Genomic DNA, 22,625 nt, shown 5'->3' with positions numbered 1-22,625 from the left:
ACTCCAGATATTAGTTGTTGCAGAGCTGTAAAAAGGTATATTTTTGTTTGAAATGCATACAAAATGTACATAATATCACAGGTTGTATGAAATAAATGTAATGCAGTGCAATTATTTGGGGCAGAATCGCAAAGATTATCCACCTCTCAACACAGAGGGACTCCGGTTCGATCCCCGGCTTAACAAGAATTGTTCATGTGGCTTCTTAAATTATATGAGCACTCATCACTGTCTGTTTGGCTCAGGATATGGTCTCATGTCACGGAAAATTGAAACAATGTGTGATGTATTTTCAAGGAGCTGCACAGCACCGTTACCTAGTACAGCCAAAACACTCGGAGTCAACACGTGTTGGATTAGGTTGTTTTGTTGAAGTTGGATTAGGCGACAAAAACTTATAAATCAAATATGAATTTTCACCAACACAGAGATGCATAAATGAACGATTGCACACTGCACCGTCCATACATGTGTATAACACTTTAAACCCATATGTCTTCAAATATTGAACAGATTTCCAAAATAGTCCATACAATTCTGATGCTTGTACATTGTCCGTAATAAAGTGTGTGAATGGGAATCTGAAGCCTGTGATACCCAAGAACAGCAGCTTCAGAACATGTGTGCCCAATTTTCTGCCACCAGTCCCTTTTCGAAGTGTGTTGCACATGTGCCCTTCTTCACCGAGATCCGTGAAGCCTACTAACTCTACTACGTCACCATTTGTAGGTCACTTTGGATTGACATCTCATCAAAAATCAGCCCTCCAGTCATCCCTTCAACTGGTAAATTCCTTCTTTCAGCCTCCTGTAACACCCACTCAAACATTGACTGATCAAAACCAGGTTCCTGTTTAAGTCTATTTGTATACATTATTGAAGTTGTAGCTGATGGAAGTACTAAAATCTTTGAAGAAACTAGTATTTCATAAATATGAGGGCTTCTGTTATAAAGTTCGAGGCATGTACCAATAAATGATTTTGACCATCTTCTCCCTCGAGGGTCACAAGAAACATTTTTGGATTGTTCTACGAACAAACCGACCAGTTCAGGGTTGGCATGTTTCAGTAGATGTTTGATGCGGACTATGTTGTCATCATCTTTGTCATCAGCAGATGGATTTCTATTTTCCTTATCAGGAGATGAGAATGTCATAGTTCTGCATGTTTTACACGTATTACTCTGTGCTGCAAAGGGTGCAATTCCATTGCAGGAAATAGAGCGTAGTGTCTTTACAGAGGCTGCTGCGTTGTTTTTCTGGAATTGTTCAAGAGTGTAAAATCTACTCATAATGACAGGTTTACTGAATACGAGGCCACCACAAATATGTATTTGTTTCGCAATAGAGCAGATGTTACGTACACTGAATTCATCAAACGTGAATGTGTTTTTAACTTGCACAGTACTTGAGTTAACAGTTTTTACAAAAACAGCCAGGTCCAAATTTCCAATGTCATAAAATTTTACCCTTTTTGTTACAGCATTTCCATTAGATAAACCACTTTCTGTAGAGCATTCTATTGCACGGTTAACTGTAAATGTCTGTGGCAGATAGCTTAGTATATCCTTAAACTGAGAAGTGTTGTTTATGGGCTGTAAGGGTTCTAAAGCTATACCCCTGTACAATGTATTTTCACGTTTTCTAACACGTTTTGTTTCTGGATATACTGTGTTCAGTTTGTCCAAAAACACTCTCAATCCAGGGAGAGGCGGGGTGCTGCCAGTCTTTGTCAGCTCAAATTTGAAGCTTTCATACAAAAAGTTGACTTCAACTTCACTGTTCTTGTCATAGTGTAAACGTGAAATTACCCTGTAAAGAAAGATAGCCAGACTTTAACATAGTTGTTTTAAGTGGTTTTAAAGCTGCACTCTCTCAGATTGAACGTTTTGACAACTTTTTTATTTTTAGTCTTTGAACGAGCAATTTATTTGCGAAAATCCATGGATACCAGTTATATAAGACTGCCGACAAAAAATCAGATCGCAGATTTTTATATATAAGTTCAAAAAATGATGTTTTATGCATTTTTCTTAAACCGTTAGTAACGGTTTAAGCCATTAAACATTAATTTTCGAACTGAAATATAAATATCTACGATCTGATTTTTTCGCCAGCAAACTTATATCATTGGTTTGCAGTTACTTACGCAAAAATTTGTTGTTTCCAAGACAAAAAATAAAAACGTTAAAATGGTCAATCTGTGAGAGTGCAGCTTTAATGCACCAATATGAAATACAAAATTGTACCTCATAATCTAATCAATTAGACACTCTTAGATGCCTCAAGATCAAAATAGAAGGCTTGACCTGTTTGCTTTCAAACGTTTATAAACTCTGATATATGAAAGTTTTTATTTATTTACTACGGTATTAACAAAATCCTTCACAAATTAAGTGCACAGGCTGTTGAGCTTTGGACACAGATTGGAAAAGGTCATTTGATTAATTTGTAGGTATATAAATGAGATTATAAGGTACATGTACAGTGAAAAAGAAACTGAACCCTTTATATAAATGGGAAGAAATTTTGGCACTGCAAACAAGTAATTATTGAAAGATGACCTCATTTGAGCCCTGTCATGCGATAATAGGCCTTAAGGTGATTGCGACCAGTATGAATCGAGATCAGCCTGCACATCCATGCAGTCAATATAGGTACCATGATATGTTCAGCGAACAGTATAGATCAGTACTGGTTGCTATCGCCTTAAGGCCCATGTTCGCATGACGCGGCTCAATTTATTTGAAATGTACCGTATAGTCTCTGCTTTATGCCTCTTGTAGCAACAACACCTCTTAAGATTTGCACCCTGTTTTAGTAATGAAACATTTAAAACTTTTCATAGCTACTTAAACTGATTTTTGTATGTTTTTGCAACAGCTCAAAACTTTCTAAATTCAACAGTTTTGTCTTTTTCAGATAAAACATGTACTTTTTTTTTGGTTAACATTGGTCAAATCCTATGTTGTTGGGGCTTTTAACAGACAATATACTGTATTATGCAGGGAGTATTGAAAAATTTGCAACACTGCATAGATGAAGGCAAATTATTATTTTTTGCTCTTGTTACAGTTTACCACCTGGTTGTCAATCTGAAGATACTGCACCACTGAGTGTTGTACAAGTTGATGACAGTTCTGCATAAAGTGTTGATATAGAAGATATTGACTGTGAGAATAGTGATGACGATTCTGATGAAGAATTTAACACAGTTATAGCCACAATAATATCTGATGAAGCTGAATCTGTTGAATTTGATATTCCAGGAGGATTTGATATTGACAGTGTTATGCAAACTATGATTGACAAAAAGAAGTAACTGAAGTAGATGTTTGTATAAAAAGAATTATTAATTAAATTGACCATCATAGACTTATTACATTTGGCAAAAAACTGTTTCTGAAATTGGCTAGTTACATCACAAAGTTAACAGGCAACAAGTCTATGTCCACTGGAATTCCGGAAAAGAATATTGTCAGTTTCTATTGTTTGGAACATGAGTTAAATACAAGTGCAGAGTATAGAATGAGTTGTTTAATGTTATTTTATGGAGAGGATTTTACAGATAATCACATGATAGTTTGCTTCAACTTAATAGAAGCTGTAAAGTTGTTTTATTAAAACAAAAGGTTGATTTGTTGAAAATTAGCAGCAGTTTCATTACAAAAAGACATGTGACAGACGCATCCAGACCTCGTGTACGGTATGTTGCAGGCTATTGTTTGGCATCTCTCAGAAGAAAATATGTAAAAATTTAAAAAAGTGATTTATGTTCTACCAGTAAGCTAGGTCAGGACATGTATATTGAAGCCAAATGTGTAAATTACATTCTTAACATCCTCAGGGAAGATGAATATTACTTGAAAGCTCACACTGAATAGTCAGATTCATTACTATATATTGAAAGGAAACAGTATGCATCAAGGGGCTTAACAAATGTTACTGACAGACTATTTAAATTCTTTGTTTGTCTCACTGAAAAGAGTCTGGCACTCCTGGTTCATGAAAATCTTATGAAATATTGAAGGGAAATATATAATTAGTGTTTAGACTTTATTATAAATGAACAATCTTTGTATGAACAGTTTGCTAATATTGTTGTCACCAGTTGTTCTGAACAGCCCATTGGAGAGTTTGATGGAAATTCAGATGTTAGTAGTGTGATGGAAAAAATGGTGTGGATTTCTTCTAAAATTCGCAGTATCTATCATGAACTTGTTGAAAAATACCTTATGGTGCTTCTGTCTCAGTTTCGGAAAGACATTAAGTCTGCATATAGGGTGGAAAACTATTACTTACCGATGACGATAAACCGGGTCCACCAGCATCAGATGCATCAGCCAATCACATCTCTCGTAGTATAATGCTTCTATCAGTCACGTGACAAGCAAATGGCCGTTCTCGGAGAAAAGTTAGAAAGTGAAAGAAAAAAAGCGATTCATGATTGTCGAATCAATTCCGGGTTATCATACATGTATGTTGTGCAAAATAGTCCTTTTTATTGAATTCAAGCCTTGCCTTCCCGTGTTCATTGCTGTAGATTGATTTTTACGGGAGAAACCAAGTAGTTTACAATGTTGCGACTTGTCGATGGACTAACCAAAACTGGACTATATTTCTTAGGTTGTGTGACGATTGTGGGAACATGCGTGAACAAATGTTTTTCAGGTAAATGTGTTTTGGTAGAGACATTTGTTGGCTATGTTATAATGATTAGTTTTATTATTTTATCGTAATGTGTTCTTTAAAAAATAGCCTTGATTAAAGTAATGCAGAAAACAGGCATTTTTGGAGTTGTAACCCTTGTCTATATATAAGGGTGGTCACATTTTTTCTGGGTCTAGACCTAGTTTTGGTCACAACTGACCCTAATATAGAGTCCTGGCACCGTGACAACCTCCTTTAATATATTGTTTATTCTGCGTTGACATTAAAACAAAAAAACAAAAAAGGAATCGGAAAAATTGAATTTACTTGAAAAACAGCAAGTGTTGGCAACATTAAAACGAGGTATTGGTTTATTTAGATACAAACAGTCGTTCTACTTGCTAAGTGTTCAACATATGTTCATTGAATTGAATTGATTTATTCAGGACATGAACAGACAGATGTCAGTGGTTCGTACAGGAAAAAAAATCGGATAGACGAGTTGTGGAATTTCAAAGCGATCAATTGAAATCGGACCATAAAGTGATAACAAAATGTTGTTTGCCTGTTTGGATCACTCTCAAATCTTAAAAAAAAAGTAAATATAATTTGAGAGTAAGTTAACTCGTCTAAGTCAAGCGATAGCGAAATGAGAATGCACAAGTGGATAGCAGGTAAACTTTAAAAAGCAAACTTTAAACTTGCACAATAAGTTAAACAAACATATGTATTTGTCACAAATCTCATTTTACATTTATATTATGGTATTATTATTTAATACAATTTGCTTGTACTAGTTTAAACATTGATTTAAAATCAATCATTAGGCAGTATTGTATCGACACGATACGGTAACACTTGACCAATTTTCACTGCTCTGACCATTTTTACGTCATCATAATTTGTACATGTTTTGGGTGTGTAATTCTCTAGTTAGTTGGGAACAGGTTTTTGACCAAGACAGACGTGTAACATTCTCTGGGTGGACGGACGGAACTGCCACGCCTGCAGGTATGCAGTCGGAAAGCTGTTGGGGAATGAATGTGCATTAATACTAAGTATTATTAACACCTGACACCAGGGTAAGTGCCATTTCATTATAATTGTTCTATAGACATTCTTGCATTACAATTTAGGTTTGTAAATGCAGTTAAATATTGTCTCTTGTACATGTACTTTGCAATTGTCAGGTTTTTATATTGCAAGTAAGCGTTGTAAGCATTATTTGCTTATATAATTATCTAGAGAACTATTTTCATTCGTGTTAAACTATAATTGTTTAGATTCTCACAGTTTTGCCTTGACTGGGAATGAACCGACATTTTTATGCCCCCACAAAGTGGCGGCATATAGGGTTGCCCTTGTCCGTACGTACGTCTGTCCGTACGTACGTACGTACGTACGTCCCGAAGATTGTTTCCGATCTAATTCTTGAAAACCGTTTGTCCAATCCTCACCAAACTTTAAACACATGTTTGTGACCATAATATCTTGATCAAGTTCGATAGTCATGGAAATCGCTTTAGTCATTTAGGAGTTACGGCCCTTTTTTGCCAAAAATACTTCAAAAATATATGTTTCCAATCTAATTCTTGAAAAGTATGTGTCCAATCCTCACCAAACTTTACATACATGATTGTGACCATAATATCTTGATCAAGTTCGATAGCCATGGAAATCGCTTTTGTCATTTAAGAGTTACGGCCCTTTATTTGCAAAAAAAAGACTTGAAAAATACGTCCCGAAGATTGTTTCCGATCTAATTCTTGAAAACTGTTTGTCCAATCCTCACCAAACTTTAAACACATGTTTGTGACCATAATATCTTGATCAAGTTCGATAGTCATGGAAATCGCTTTAGTCATTTAGGAGTTACGGCCCTTTTTTGCCAAAAATACTTCAAAAATCATTATGACTTATTTTCTGTGACAAAAAACCGAAGTGGGGGCATCCGTGTCCTATGGACACATTTCTAGTATTGTTTTGCTTTGCATAATTGTTGAGAGTAAAAGTGTATAATCATGCTTGTTAAATATAATTTAGGTAAGCAATGATAAAGTAAATAGTATGACTTATGTCGTAATTTTGAATGTCAGGTTATACGTAAACAGCAGAACATCGTTTGCTATGGTTGCCACGTTACGGTTACATAAACTTTTTGGGGCTCATGACGTCAGAGGACGTTTTCAACGTAGTTGGGCTTCCGGACGCTAACAGGGCGGGATGTCAGTGGACCTCGTGTTTGTACCGGTAACGCAGGCTGGTGCTGAGGACGGATACGCCTAGGTGGGCGTTGATATATCCTATCGTGGACGTCGAGAGGCGGGACGTGTATTGGAATTGGCATCTGAATGACGTCAGTGTTGACGTCTAAGTGACGCCTGTATTTCCTGTGGTCGGCGTCTGTGTGACGTCGATGCGTCTATGTGGTGTCTGTGTGACGCCATTGTCGACATCCGGGTGACGTCTGTGTGACGTTTACGTTAGCGGGAGATTGAGATAGTGGAGTGGTAGACTGGTAACAGCGTAACAGTGTGGCAGTAGTGACATTCAACCATATTACCTAAGAAGATCTCTCTTTATTTATTGTAATTTATGTAAATAATATATTTGTTAAAACTTGTATTGTCATTTGTCAATTTCTTCATAACAATTAGGACTGCCCCTCTCTATGCTATTCCTAAAATTTGCAGTATCTATCATGAACTTGTTGAAAAATACCTAATGGTGCTTCTGTCTCAGTTTTGGAAAGACATTAAGTCTGCATATAGGGTGGAAAAAGCTATGGCTCATCGTAAGCAGATTAAGGTGACGAAGCAAAAGCAAACTGCTGGTGAATCGTCATCCAATAAACGTAAAAATGTCACCAAAACATCTGTAATGCACAAAGTTCCCAAAGAGACTGATTCATCAGTGAGATACCATTGCGGCTGAACCAGACCCATCCGTGGAGCCTCAGGCCAGCATGTCTCAAGAACCTCAGCCTGGGCCCTCTTCACAAGTATTCAATATTGAAGGAATTCAACCTGGATCCTCTTCAGACACTGAAGATACCACTGACTTATGTCACTTGTGTTTTATTGATAAAGAAGATGAATGGATATAATGTGATTCTTGTAACAACTAGTATCACAGAAAGAGTGCAGGGTTAAAAAGTGCAAAAATTTGAAAGAAAAAAAACATAAAAAGGGAAGTGTCATGGTTCTGCAAATCCTGCAAATGAGTAAGTTTTTTTAATATGTCAGCAAAACCTGATATTTTATGAAATAAAGCCAGGTTATATAACTAATAACTGTTAAAGACAAAATTGGACCAACATGTGCCACACATTCCTTGCTTTTATTTTACTGCCGTAACTGCAACACAACCCCCTTTGGACACATCCGTTATTTTTCATTATATATATGTTAAAGAAAATGTGAAGCTAAAGGCAAATTTTTTGATAAAACAAGATGCATGTACGTATTTTATAGATATTACTATTACCAACTGACGCTCATTTTCCTTTGAGAAAACAACGAAGGAATTGCGAAGGAATTAAAATGTGAATAGATTTTCAAATTTCCGCGCAAAACACAAATGTTTACATTCTACTTTTACCCAGCGTTATTACTTACCGATGACGATAAACCGGGTCCACCAGCATCAGATGCATCAGCCAATCACATCTCTCGTAGTATAATGCTTCTATCAGTCACGTGACAAGCAAATGGCCGTTCTCGGAGAAAAGTTAGAAAGTGAAAGAAAACAAAGCGATTCATGATTGTCTTTCGAATCAATTCCGGGTTATCATACATGTATGTTGTGCAAAATAGTCCTTTTTATTGAATTCAAGCCTTGCCTTCCCGTGTTCATTGCTGTAGATTGATTTTTACGGGAGAAACCAAGTAGTTTACAATGTTGCGACTTCTCGATGGACTAACCAAAACTGGACTATATTTCTTAGGTTGTGTGACGATTGTGGGAACATGCGTGAACAAATGTTTTTTTTTAAAATTCCAGACACAATCAGCCCGTGGTTAAAAGCCGGGTAATTAGATTATTAAGTATGAGGTCGCGGCTTAATAAATGAATCGGCTAAGTAATGTAGGATTATGACCAAAATGGAGAGCAGCATTATTGGGTCCGTTTGAAGTTAAGAGAGTCTTCATTTAAAGTCGGGTATATGATAACAAGAAACATTATTTTTTGACATGTTGTGTAAGAATGATTTACAGATAGTGGTTAAGCAACACATCTCTTGCTGGGATGTTTGAATGGAAAATGTCAACGTCCATGTTCCACTGTCATCGCAACCTTCCTTGGCGATATCAGTTGATGCAGTGAGCATCCAGGTCATTGACCTACTCATGAACCGATATCTGACCAACAATCGAACAGCATATACCGTGTAAATTTGTCATTCAGTATCTTTGTTTCGATCGAGAATTGATATATTCGGATGTAATAACTCGTATTTGATAGAAAATGCCTATTTCGCAAGAAAAATTTGGCATTACAGATGATGGGGAAGAAGTTATAAGGTCAGTTTGATCGTTTAGTGTTATAGACAATGTGTTTTGTTCTAATGAAATGTGCTGTAAATAAGCTGTAAAAAAGCTGATTTGACTGTTTTGTTTAGTCTAAATTTTACACATTTAAATTTTTGCATGATTCATGTTAAATACATTATATAGAGCGTTTATAAACATATTTTTACGTGTATGTACGGTAAACTAGATGGATCACTTAATTCAAAATACGTTATTTAAGGTACACGTTGACCAATGGCAATAACTTCGAAGTCCGAATTATCAACTATGGAGGAATAATCACCAACATTTTCGCTCCTGATAAAAATGGTACACGTGCAGACATAGTTCTTGGATTTAATTCGTTTGATGGTAAGAACTTTTGGTATAACAATGCACTATTATTTTGATCGTGATAAAATCTAATCTATAATAAGGGCATGAAATCAATTTTTAGTCCATGTGTACCATACGGTCATATCATAGCCTTGCAGTTCATCTACAATATTGTTATCGTTGTCACCACTTTCATTTTGTTAATGTAAACAAAGAATTGATAGCGCTACGTTGAATTTAGATAAACTACATGTAGATGTATGTTAACCCGATTTTATACAGTATGTATTTATCGATTTATCATTACAGTGGTCGTAAAACATGAAAATCGTTATATTGTGGTCAGTTTATATTTTTATATAGTGTGTGCAAATTATAATTTCGAATAAAATTAAGACTTAAAAGTTTTAACAAGAGCCGAATCAAAGTATTATTTGAGACACCGTTTTTACGATTGATTCATGCCAAATCCAATCCTTGCTTGAGGTTATTTGTTGCAACAGATCCAAGATGGTTTGCATAGCACTTAAATAACATTATATATAGCATTCATCATTGGTACACAATAACTATTTCGGTTGTAATATACCTGTAAATTCCCCTAATCAAGTATAGCAGAGCATTTGAAATGCGGTAAGGTTCAAACTGGGCGCGTTTAGATCTTTAAAAGTATGAAAAAGAGTCTGGTTTATACGATGGGGATAACAATTTCGTATGTACCATAAAAATATTAAAAACAAATTGTACATGCTGAATGTATTTTATGAAAAGGTTATAAGGTGAAGCACCCGTATTTTGGCGCTCTTATCGGTCGTTATGGTAACAGATAGCTGGTGGAAGGTTTTCGATAGATGGCACAGAGTATAGTTTGGCTAGAAACAACAACGGCAACGCCTTGCACGGTGGCCTGAAGGGGTTTGATAAGGTAAGTTTTGTATAATTATCTTAAAGTGAAACTCTTATTCAAAATCTATACATACACAGGTAAAACACACATGCATTTTGAGAAATACCGTGTTTTATGCACCTTTCTTTCGAATAAAACTCGGTATCCTTCATAAGAACCATTGTTTTCGGCATTTATTCATCCATTTTGGGTGTTTTAACAAAAGTTTTAATTATGGTTAATCTTACGTGGGAATTATAGTGCTTCTTAAACAAAAACAATTCAGTGTAATTATGTTTTTTTCTGTATACAGGTGTGTCATATATTGTATAGTGACACTTCTTGCATAGGATTTCGTTTGAGTTGTATGCGAACGTTTGATTTACCGTTAACTTAGCCAACACTGTATATGTCTTATATTAATGGGCTCAACGAACCTATGATCTTAGTAACCTGGTTACTGAACAACTTTGATTAACCCAGTGTTAATATCATTTTAATCCGACACAGCGTGTATGGACCGCTTCGGCAGAAGGGGACAAATTGGTTCTCCAACTGGACAGCCCGGATGGGGAAGAAGGGTACCCGGGGAACCTAACTTGTTACGTCACATACCAGCTGACCCCTGACAACAGGCTCACCATTACCTATTTTGCCTTGACTGACAAGCCCACCATCGTGAACATGACAAATCATTCGTATTTCAACCTTAACGGTCACGTAAGTTTTGTATTCTAGTTAATGACTATATTCAAAGGCGAGAGAGGAGAACGCTATCTTGGCCTCTTAAAATAAACACCAGTGATAGTTACCGCAAAGTAAACGGACTTATTACGAACGGACAAGAAAGTTGTGATGTTTTTTTTCAAAAACAACTTTGTTATGAATGTTCTTTTTTCTTCCTTAATTCAGAACACTTGTGGGGTTTGTTTTCAAGGAAATTTGTTTACCATCACCATACTACCACTATTGCATCGTAAACCATATCTTGTGAATACTTTAGTAAAAGTTTCAGTTTGCATGTATTTTGATATTTCATAGGACTCGGGAACAATAGACGATCACGTTTTGCGTGTAAAGGCTACACATTTTACCCCTGTAAACGAAACATTAATACCAAAAGGTATATATATATTTTGAATAAATATTTTTCATTGTTCACAATTCTACTTTCTATAATGTGTCTTTGAGAACATGATGAGTGTTTCTTTTTTGTTTGTGCCTCTTAGAGTTTTTCACATTTTATGGAAGATTTCCACATAATGTAGTCGAAAAAATCACTTGCCTTTTAACACAAAGGGCACAAAGAATGTGAATAGATTCAGATGGGAGAAATTATAGAAACAAAATTTAATAAAACTACAAAACAAACGTCGGAACCTACATTGTATCATGATAACAATACGCAGATTCTGCAAAACTAAGGCATAACCTATAAATAAGCCAATCTTATTTCAACATTGAACTCTAACATCTGAAGAATAAATGCAATTCATAACCATAACAAAGTTTTCATACCGAGCTCCTTTTGCTGATACCCTAACACACAAGTTATTAATACAGAAATAATGCCTTAGATTTCATTCAAATTGGAATATTAATACTAGGAAATCTTTAGTAGTCAGAAATTTAAAATATAACCATGTTGAGGGGCCATGGCAAAGGTTCGATGATGAATTAGAGACACAGACGTATCACATAATACACAAGCATCAAATCATCGTAACCGACATGAACCCCCCTTGGAACGGTCAGTTCCACTGGAAGCTTGAAGAAGTGCGTATGTCCATAGCCTCACACTTGTCCAAACAATCATTAAATAAAAAACAAAACAAAACCAAAAACATTAAAACTGAAGTCTTTACAAGTGTTGATCAATGATAAGGAAATTGGGTTTAAGGTAAGGTTTGTGCGCACAATGCGTGCTTGTTTGACTAGCAAAGAACGTGTAAAATACATTTAATTTAAATGTCTTTTTACTGATAGTTGTTTGGCGCCATTTACGATGACCATATTGGTGAGTGTGAATTACAGGGATGGGGGATTACGGTTAAACACATACAGGCAGTGCAAAAGTAAATTACACAGTAACTCAAAAAGGGTTTATATTGTGTTTGTTCATGTTTTTCTCTCAATTTATAATTAATTCATTGCGTTGATGAATGGTTCATGAACGCATAATACCTGAAATATACCGGTATGATGAAAACAGTGCAGCAGACCTACATCGTCAGTCATTATACCGGATTAAATAAATATCAATCTATGCTAAAATGACCAATCAAAAGCTTTCATGTGTTTTTGTGCCTTCCCCACTGATTTGCAACATCTTTTGCCAAGATAATTTACTGTTTTTTTAATCAATATTTATCATCTTGAGATTATGTTCTCCTCGTTAAGAGTCTGTTAGTTTTTGATCCGTGTCCATATAAACAGGTTTACAATTCAAAATTTCGATTTGGCTTTGAAGTCGTCGATATAGTGTTAGTCATTATCTGCCTGGTATCTATTAAAAGTTTCCAAAACTTTAATATCAAGATAAAAACAAACGTGCTTGTGGGCCACGTACATTAAGACACTTTTTATAATTTTACAGGAAAAATAGAGCAAGTTGATGGGACAGCCTTTGATCTCCAAAGTGACACGTTACTAGGAGACCGTATCAAACAGGTGCCCGGCAACATTGGATTTGACCACAACTTCTGTTTAGAAAAACCTGGCCAAATTAAACACGTTGCTAGGTAATATAAAAAAAATATGTTCCATAGAATCATTGAATACAAGCATACTAATTCACCAATCAATTGTAACAAAAAAAGTCCCGGGGTATACTAGGAAAGTGGAAGAAACGGGTCGTGTTTCTTTCTACCTTCCTGGTGGCCCTGCAGTGCCGAGTTATTGCGGTGGTTTTGTTTTAAAATAGCGGGTAATGGACCTTACCTAGGTTTGTTAACCTGGGTGCGGGGTTATTTGACCGGGATTTTACCAGTAGTATTTCCCTACACAGCGAGGATTTGACCCGGGATTGGCTGGACCGTAACTCAAAGTCCCCGCTATTCCCCGGACCTGGGGGCGTGGTTACAATTGACTGGTGCACAATTAAATTGGTATTCATTTGATCTTATTTGTGATATAATCTTGTCGATGGTAGCGATGTAGCACAATATACATAATGGCAGTGAAAACAGCGGTAAAAACACGATGCAAACTCGAGTGAAAACAATCGTTTCAATTTTAGTTTCAAAATGCACAAAGCAAACAATTAGGGACTGCTGACTCCGGACTGACCTCCGAAATGCTGCAGTTTACTTTCTCAGTAGACAAAATGCAGGTTGCTCAACTTTCCTTTATCGAGTGAATGGGATTAGAAAGATTAAATCCATTGTAATGTTACGATCAGCTATTGTAGTGTAAATGCAGATCAGAGGCTGAGAAACTAACCACAAGGATGATTTTTGGAACACACTCAGTCCACATCAAGAAAATCCTGTAAAGTTACATTATTTAACCAATGATTGTTATATTGTTATATTGTTATAATGCAAATCGATGTAATGCGTAGAAAATTTGTACATCTTAAGTTTCTACCGAATACGAAAAATTACGGTATAAGCCGTAAAATTTGGTCGTCAGAAAAAAACATGTCCGGTAAGAATACTTTTCAGGTTGTATCATCCTGATTCTGGGCGGTGCATGAACATGTACAGCAGTGAGCCCGGGGTGCAGGTGTATACGGGAGCCCATATGCCCGACATCATAGGCAAGGGAGGGGTGAAATATAAGAAGTTTGCGTCCGTTTGTCTAGAGGCACAACATTATCCTAACAGTCCCAATCAGGTATGATGAATTTAAGCCAATGAGGTATGATAATTTGAAATGTTGCTAAAGAAAAAAAATTGCAGCGTCAGTGCCAGTCAGATATAATGACTAAGTATTACTTTGCATCGTGAACGAGAGTCATACACCCTTTTAGTTTTAATAAAAGAAAGGTTTCCGAACACAACGTGTACAAGAATAGGAAAATCATTTACGAATTTTCTCTTAAAACTTGAACTTGTACTTGTAGAAATCACGATATAAATGTAAAGTATATCAGTTGTTTTAACAACAGTACATTTTCATGATATTTCAGGAGAATTTTCCACCTGTTGTTTTACGACCTGGAGGGACGTACACACAATCTACGAGCTACGAGTTCAGTGTTGTCAAATAAGCATACAGCAAACGTTTAAAGGATAACTTTTAGGATTTGTTTGTGTTTGTTATATTGGAGAAAAAATATGAAGCGCAGGAAAGGAAAATAAAATGATTGAGAAAATATGTCTTTCTTTTAAAAAAGGGAACAGTAGTAATAATAAATGTTTTTGGACTTGTGTTGCGATAATACAATGGAAACTTGAAGGACGAGCCTAGCAGCCCAATCTCATTTCGCATGAACTAACATTTCGTGATTTCTGTATTTTAGTATAGATCCAAATATTTTAAATTATCATTTATTTTTCAGCATTGAATGTTTTATTGTTGAAGTCCACATTCCAGTGTCTACTTTCATCAATGCATGTTAACTTAATGCCCGACTTTATAAAAAAAATGTATTTAATGCCTAAAACCAAATAACATATAGTGAAGTAGGAACGTTCTTATTCTTGAAATGAATGAAATAACTCTTGACATATAGTCTTTCAATGAAACAACACTTACAATTGTGGAAGTCAAGCATGCTATCTTATGTACAGCCCAGTATTGCAGTATTTGGTTTTTGGCATTGTTCAGGTTATTCTGTTAAGGTGCATCAATTCATAAAATATTTTAGATGCATTCCTAAAATAAGTCTATCTTTAAAAATAGTTCCTACCTATTTAATTGTACTTTTGATTTATTATATCAGTATAGCATAGAAACATAGCTAGGATGGGTGAGTTTGATATAAGTATGCAATTGAACAATAATGACAATAAAGTTTGATCAGGACTTGGGCTTGGACTAGTAAGGCAAGTACCATATGGACCATATACATGGGATCTGATGGATACCGTCATTTTACTTTTAAAAGGTTTTATTTTCTGATTTTACTGATGTTATTATGCACCAGTCAATTGTAACCACGGCCCCCAAGGTCTGGGGAATAGCGGGGACTTTGACTTTCGGTCCAGCCAAACCCGGGTAAAATCTCCGCCCTGCAGGAACGAACTTATGGTAAAATCTCCGCCAAATGCCCCCGCACCCCAGGGACCCTAGGTAAGGCCCATTCCCTGCTATATTTTGCGCGAAGACAAAACCACCGCATTCATCCGGCACTGCGGAACCACCTGAAAAGTAAAAACACGGCCCATTTCCCCGGCTATCCCCGGTATATCCCCGCACCTGGGGGAGCCGTGGTTACAATTGACTGGTGCATTATAAATACTGTATGTGTAAATACAGACTGTTTCTAAAACATTTGCAAGTCCTACTTTTTTATCTGTTTATAATACTTATGAGTTCATGTATATGAATACTGAGAAATGCATTTTAGAATTTTAAAAATAATAACTGACGAAAACATGTTCCATGGTTGTAAGTCGTGTGTCCGGCGTGTATTTGAATAGAAGTTTTGCACTCAAAATCTGATTTAGTTATTATTTAGCACTAAATTTTGAGTACAAAACAATGAATTACTTAAAACACACATAGATAATTATTGCTTTCGACGCTGTGAAACTGCTGTTGTTTACTGAAGGCTATAATCCATTGACTATGACACTGATTTTCACTTAAAACGTGATTTTACATTACGAAAACTGATTTAGTAAACTGAAAATTAATACCGGAAATGAATAACAACGGTGCGTCCTGCAAAATATTCCCAACAAAAAAAGACTGTCAACAAATATCAGCTGTTTTGCGGTTACCCGGACCTGATTTTGTCCTGACACGAGGAAAGTTTGCTCGCGAAGAATGTAAAGCATGGAAATATCTTCAAAAATAGACGAAGTCGATGGTACAGGTTTAAATATTAAGTAAAGAAATTCAGAAATTAGTGGAAATTCAGAAGTATATATATAAAAAAAAAAAATGCGGTCGGTCAAATAATATATGCGGGCGCAAAAAAGAGTCGATGGTACAGGTTTAAATTTTAAGTAAAGAAATTCAGAAATTAGTGGAAATTCAGGAGTATATAAAAAATAATAATCCGGTCGGCCAAATAATGTGTGCGGGTGCAATTTTTTTTTTTAATTCTTTTTTCGTTTTTGAATTTTAGGTGCGGCAAATCCAACGAACAAATGATCAATTTGTTGTGGCCTAAGTACCATAAATATGTAATATATTCGCATTTTTATTGCGTTAATGCTGTATGAACGCAGGACCATTTTTCCATGAAGCGTGCTAGCGCTTCAGATTGGTCATTAGCTCGCTTTCCTTACTGTTAAAAATGCGACCAATACTTAATATTTAAATTTCAAATAAGTTTTCATCACGATTAAAGTGTTTGATCGTAAAGAAATGTAACCGACAACATAAGTTTGTGTAAAAGAATAACTAATATTTGTAAATTGTAATTGTCGTATATCATTGGTTTAATGACGTCGCGCTGATCCAACAGCAGCGCATAACTGAATAAAAAACGGCGCCATTACTCCTTGCGTATTATACAATATAAACGCCAAGGCTTTATCTATACAAATTTCTATAAGGAAGGTAACAATATATCATATATAATAGAATACTAATTTGTTCCTAGAAAATAATGGTTTTCTCAAAAATCACACGTTCAACCGTATATATTTCTCCTATAGGTCTGCTGTTCTGGAGTATGGCATCAGGGATCAAATCTGTGTAGACCATGGAACGGAATTTTATCTGAACCTGTACATGCAGGAATGTCACGCTAACCTGAGTTAAACCAGGGCCGATAACCATATATACAGACACAATCCAAGAGTGTAAGTTGCTCTCAAATAATGGTATGGTATCAAGCAAAAGAAAGACATAAACAAACTAATGATATTAAAACATGTTCTTATTTGTGAAAAAGGCATTGCATTGCAGACCTTTTAATGTAACACAATGACCCTCGCTAATCTGCTAAGGTCATTACTCGTTTCTTTAGCTACTAAGTGATCAAAATGCCATAGCGTTATTTTCATTGAGCTTCATTACCGTTACCGGCAGGTGTCAATTAGGTATCCTAAGAATAGATGGAAAGGTTAATCTCTTTATCATATGTTAATAACGACTCCAAGGCTTGAATAATAATTATCAAATGATCTGCTTTCTGATAAACTCATATATTACTTGGTGCCTTCGAAGATCAATCAGCAACGGCCAAGGCCAACCGCTTATTGCTAATTTAAATACTGTCCAGAGATGAGCTTAATTACCTTGTTTACTAAAATTCTATCAAAGGGGTTTGGTCTAGTCCATTTTGACGTCACTAGACATATTGTTTGACAAGCTCCTTTTTGTGGCAATAGCCAGTAAGATACTTTGAGTATGGTCACGTGAGGTCAAATGTATCACCTGATATCATTAAACTATTTAGGAAAATTAGGAAACACTTTTGAATGGTCAACCGCATTTGGGGTCAATTGCGAAATATAAAAACACTTATCCAGAGCTTAAGAGATAGTTTTGATAGTTTTTTTTAGTTTGAGAGTTCTTGAGTAGTCCGCTTCTGGTTAGGATTCTGATAATATACCTGGTTAAGATCTGAGAGTCAGCTTTGCTCTTGTTTAATGGAACAAATTAATTGGAACGAAGAAATAAATAATTGCTAACAATAAAACTTGTATTATCGGACGTGGTTGTTTTGACTTTGTAACTATACGATAGAACGGCTTAGTGTATAAGACACAGTTTAATAGTGAGGGTGCTACAGGAATTGCGCAAATTATTTCACGTTTAAAACCAATTGTTTACAGTTTTTATTTTCATGCATGAAAAGGGTATTCAGATAAACATTTGACATTTACATTTAACATTAAACGACTAATTTCAATCTTACCCTGATAAAGTTTTCCTTTTTAATGCAAGCTATGGTGTATGAAAAGTGATGTTCAAAAAGGGCCATCTAACAAAGTTTTGTTCTGTTGAATGGACTGCATCAGGCGGGATTGTTTTAAAATGTTTATCACACAACCAATTTGAGCATGTTCACGCCTATCGTTTGCAATGAATATGCTAAAATCCAATCATCCATATTACAGAATTATCTATAGTTGCGCTCCTCCTACGAGTTAACAGACAAATGCTCGTTGGATCCGTCTATTGTCTATCGTCTATTGTTTGAAACTGTGAAACATTCGCTAATATTCTTTAATATTTACATTCACGCTTCATTCCTAAACGATGGTTGTTGTTTATCAATTGCACTTTATTTCTGTATAAAGTGCAATGGGATTTCCCATCGATATCGCGTGCGTTTATTCGATACTTCTGTGCTGTCATTGGGCGCAATAATACAAAGGGGCGGAGCATATTTACTACGGAACTATTTTTTTCAATGAAATCGTAGTAAAATTTTTGCCAATATTGGCAACATGCAAAACTGTAATCTGCAGTAAAGCAGTTAAAAAAAGATAAGCAACGATAATTTGATTGATTTTAATGTAGATGGTTTCATGATGGATGGAACAGTTGAAGAAACGTTGGTGTTTAAAAAGGCTGTTAAATGTCACCAAAATGCAAAAACAGTTAGTTCAAAATAACCTCTATGACGGGTGATTGTATGACGTCATGAGTGATGTCATTGAAAAAGTTTTACATTAAGCTCGATTCGGGCCGCAACATAACTCGGCAGCTGCATTTTGTTTCGACGCCATTTTTTGCAGTGTTCATTCGTTTTGAAAGTGTTGTTTTTTTCGAAAATTGACTGGATTACTGGGATTATTTACACACAATACCTTTTGGGTAATCAATTAATTACCTATTCAGTCATACTTTAACCATTGTTTGTTTTTATAACTAATTTAAGCCTGAAAATTTGGTAAACATGTTCTTGATAAAATGAACAGCATCTTCAGCATCAGAGAAAACATATTTGAAATTTCTTTGTTCATTGCATACGACGTAATGGAATCATGTCCATATAAGTCGTATGTTCTGAATAAAATCGACAGAAATAACTACAGTTCGGAGGAGTTAGTCGTTTTAGACATAATTTAGTGCTTTTAATAGTCAAAACAATTGCAGAAAAAACTATTTAGTAAACACATCAGCTTGCCAGGAAAAGACAACTCAGTAGAAAATATGTAAGTTATATGTGGTTTATTTCATGTTTTGGTATTTGTATGCAGCTACGTTATATATGCTAAAATATGTTTTTGTGCAAAAGTTAGCATCGTTGACCAACTTTCGGTCAAAAACCTGGTCGCTCAGCCTTCTTTGTTATGATGCGGGCCCTGATAGCGCATATGTAAAGCAAAAAACCGGGCATTAACGGCACGTGAATTTACTGAATAATGCACGTTTTCTACCGATAACGCCCGGGTTTTTGCGTTTTAATACACCACGATAACGGACCGAAAACACACATTTTAAGCAATAATACGTATTTATAATATTCTTGACCTTGAAAAGATAGAAAGTAATCATATAAATAAGGAACTATTTTATCTGTGCATTCATTGTGGTATAAAATTAGGTTGCGATAGCTGTTCTAATTTACCCACCGTTGAGAACAACGAGAGAAAGAAAAAAGAGAAAATGCTCTTGAATAATCAATTTATTTTAGCAGAAATGTAGATTTAAATGAATGTAAATATAAGTATTAGAATTTTAATCCTTAAATAATTACCTTACTTGAAGACTAAAATGTTCAACTCCTGAAAATAACTTATGTTATCGCCATTGTATGTACAGAATCACAGAACAGAACAGAACAGATTTTATTTTCACTTAAACTTATACAGTTTTTCGTGATAAACATACATATTGCATACAAATACATAAATTGTATACAAATACATGAATTGTACAATTATACAATGTAGTAAGCAGACACATAATAAACGGATATCTATGGATGAACTAATATAACTAAACTTTAAATGTTGTTTAACATAACATATGACATATTTCGTTACAAAGTTATTTTGGAACATAATATTGTCTTAAATATTGTTCAATATAAGAACATAATAGTCACGGAAACATGTGATGCATGATATTTTGTACTGATTGTTATTACAGAATATTTGACATATTAACAACTCAAAATTGCATATATCAAACGATATAAATGTTGTATTATTCATCGATATGAATCTTACAAATAATAATGATATCAACAAGTTTACATACATAATCACAATACATGTAGCTACACATGTACCAACATATCATATCTTATTTTAAAAGCCTCGTACACGTATTTGGCTAACATGGATAGCTCTTTTTTATTTTGAGTACATAATAGTTGTACAAACTTAAACATACTAGGTCTAACCCTATAGTATCTTTTTATATACGTCTGTCTTAATTGACTAAATCTAGAACACTTAAACACAAAATGAAACTCATCTTCTAATTCATCTAAATTACACATCTGGCAAATACGTAAATTTCTCTGTATACCTTCATATCTACCTGTTTGAACTCTTAGATTATGAGCACATATACGTAATTTTGTAACAGCAATTCTAAGGTTTCTTGACAATATCATATCTAAATATGGTTCAAACTCATGTGCAGTTTTAATTACCTTATACACAGTAAGGACATTATTTTCATTAATACTTGCGTACCATTGTTGTTTATATTCATCAACAAGGCGTTGCTTAAACATAGTTATAAAATGATTTTCATTAATTTGTTCATCATTACACCATACATAATAAAAACCATAGCGTGTAAGTAAATCTTTTACCTTATAAAACCAGTTATCAGCGTTAACACCAATATCTGACAAAACATCTCTGATTACAGAATGCATGATTATATTATTACTATTCTTGACTCTGAACCAGTACTTCAGAATACGTACATACCTATTAATATATGAAGGGTACCTACCCAGTTCACCATATACAGCGACATTAGAAGTTGACTGTCTAACACCAAGTATAGCTTTGCAAAATTTTAAATGTAATTTTTCCAATTGAGATGATTTTGTGAACCCCCAAACTTCGCACCCGTAAGTAATAGTAGACGCTACAAATGCGTCGAATAACTGCAAAGCTACTTTTGGTTTACATTCGTATCTTATTAAATTTGACAACAACATATTAAGAGCTTTCAATCCTTTACCGTACAATGTCTGTGTATTTAAGGCAAAACTACCAGTATAATTCAATGTAACACCTTGTAATGTAATTAAAATCATTTACAACCTCCAATATTTCATGTCCATACAACCAACTCCGTCTAAATTGGCTCTATACAGCTTTAACCACAACGCATTTAAATATATGGAATCAAAACAACGTTTCATATCAATAAAACTACAATATAGTCGTTTGTTTGCGCTGACATATTTTTTAACAATAGAATGAAGAATAAACACAGCATCAACAGTAGATCTGCCTTTTCTAAAGCCAAATTGTGCATCAGAAATAACTTCGTTTTCCTCACACCATTTAGATATGCGCCGATTTAAAACACATGTAAAAAGCTTTGAAAAATTACTTAACAAAGTGATACCTCTATAATTCTTTGTATCTGACTTATCTCCCTTCTTATAAAGAGGAATAATAATGCCCTTTGTCCAAGCAGTCGGGAAACACCCAGAATTTAAAATCGAGTAAACTATCCGGTGAAAAAGCCCTAGTTGACATGGTCAACAGGGAACATGGATGATGAGCTGGTAAAATACTGCTTGTCAGACATCTATGTTCCGTTGGCAGAGATCGGCATCGAGCGCTTTGTCAACTCCTGGAACTCGCATCGGATACCAGGTTAATGTTTAGATTCCAGTATGTTAATAGTAATTACAAATATCACACAAGTTGAACTCTCTATGAACTCCATAAGGGTTAACCATATATCATTTGCAACATGTAGATATAAAAACAATGAGCGCATGCGTAATGTAAACAAATTGCCAAAAATAGCGGTAATTTGTCATAAGTTTTATATCAGCAAGCTTTTACTCCGCATGACTGTACCACACAATAATTGATCAACCCCTTGGACTTTTTTGCAAAACGAAACCCCGTTGGCTCAATTACCTCGTTGGCTCAAACAAGATGTAAAAGGCCGATTTCTTTAATCTGTGGTAAATAATCCCGCTTGGCTCTATTTTTCCGAGGCTCGAGGTATTTTTCTC

At 35.1% G+C, this 22,625-nt stretch overlaps 1 long non-coding RNA gene and 2 pseudogenes across 2 annotated transcripts; 2 read left to right on the top strand and 1 right to left on the bottom strand.

Annotated features, from left to right (window-relative positions):
* The window catches only part of LOC128207752 (uncharacterized), a 30,738-nt pseudogene extending 29,576 nt beyond the window's left edge, over positions 1–1,162 (bottom strand).
* Positions 1,163–3,155: 1,993 nt separating this feature from the next.
* Positions 3,156–7,197, top strand: LOC128209496 (uncharacterized). Of its 2 annotated transcripts, none has more exons than XR_008257005.1 (4): positions 3,156–4,669; positions 5,095–5,322; positions 5,596–5,730; positions 6,745–7,197. It is a non-coding gene; the product is annotated as an uncharacterized LOC128209496 (long non-coding RNA). The 2 variants fall into 2 exon arrangements; XR_008257006.1 differs by having other exon boundaries at positions 5,582–5,730.
* A 1,918-nt stretch (positions 7,198–9,115) lies between these two features.
* LOC128207751 (galactose mutarotase-like) lies at positions 9,116–15,230 on the top strand (annotated as a pseudogene).
* Positions 15,231–22,625: the final 7,395 nt, after the last annotated feature.

This window comes from Mya arenaria, chromosome 11, assembly GCF_026914265.1.
Source record: "Mya arenaria isolate MELC-2E11 chromosome 11, ASM2691426v1".
Lineage (NCBI taxonomy): Eukaryota > Metazoa > Mollusca > Bivalvia > Myida > Myidae > Mya > Mya arenaria.
Note: the sequence above shows the minus strand (reverse complement) of the source record. Positions and strands in the feature narration are given on the sequence as shown.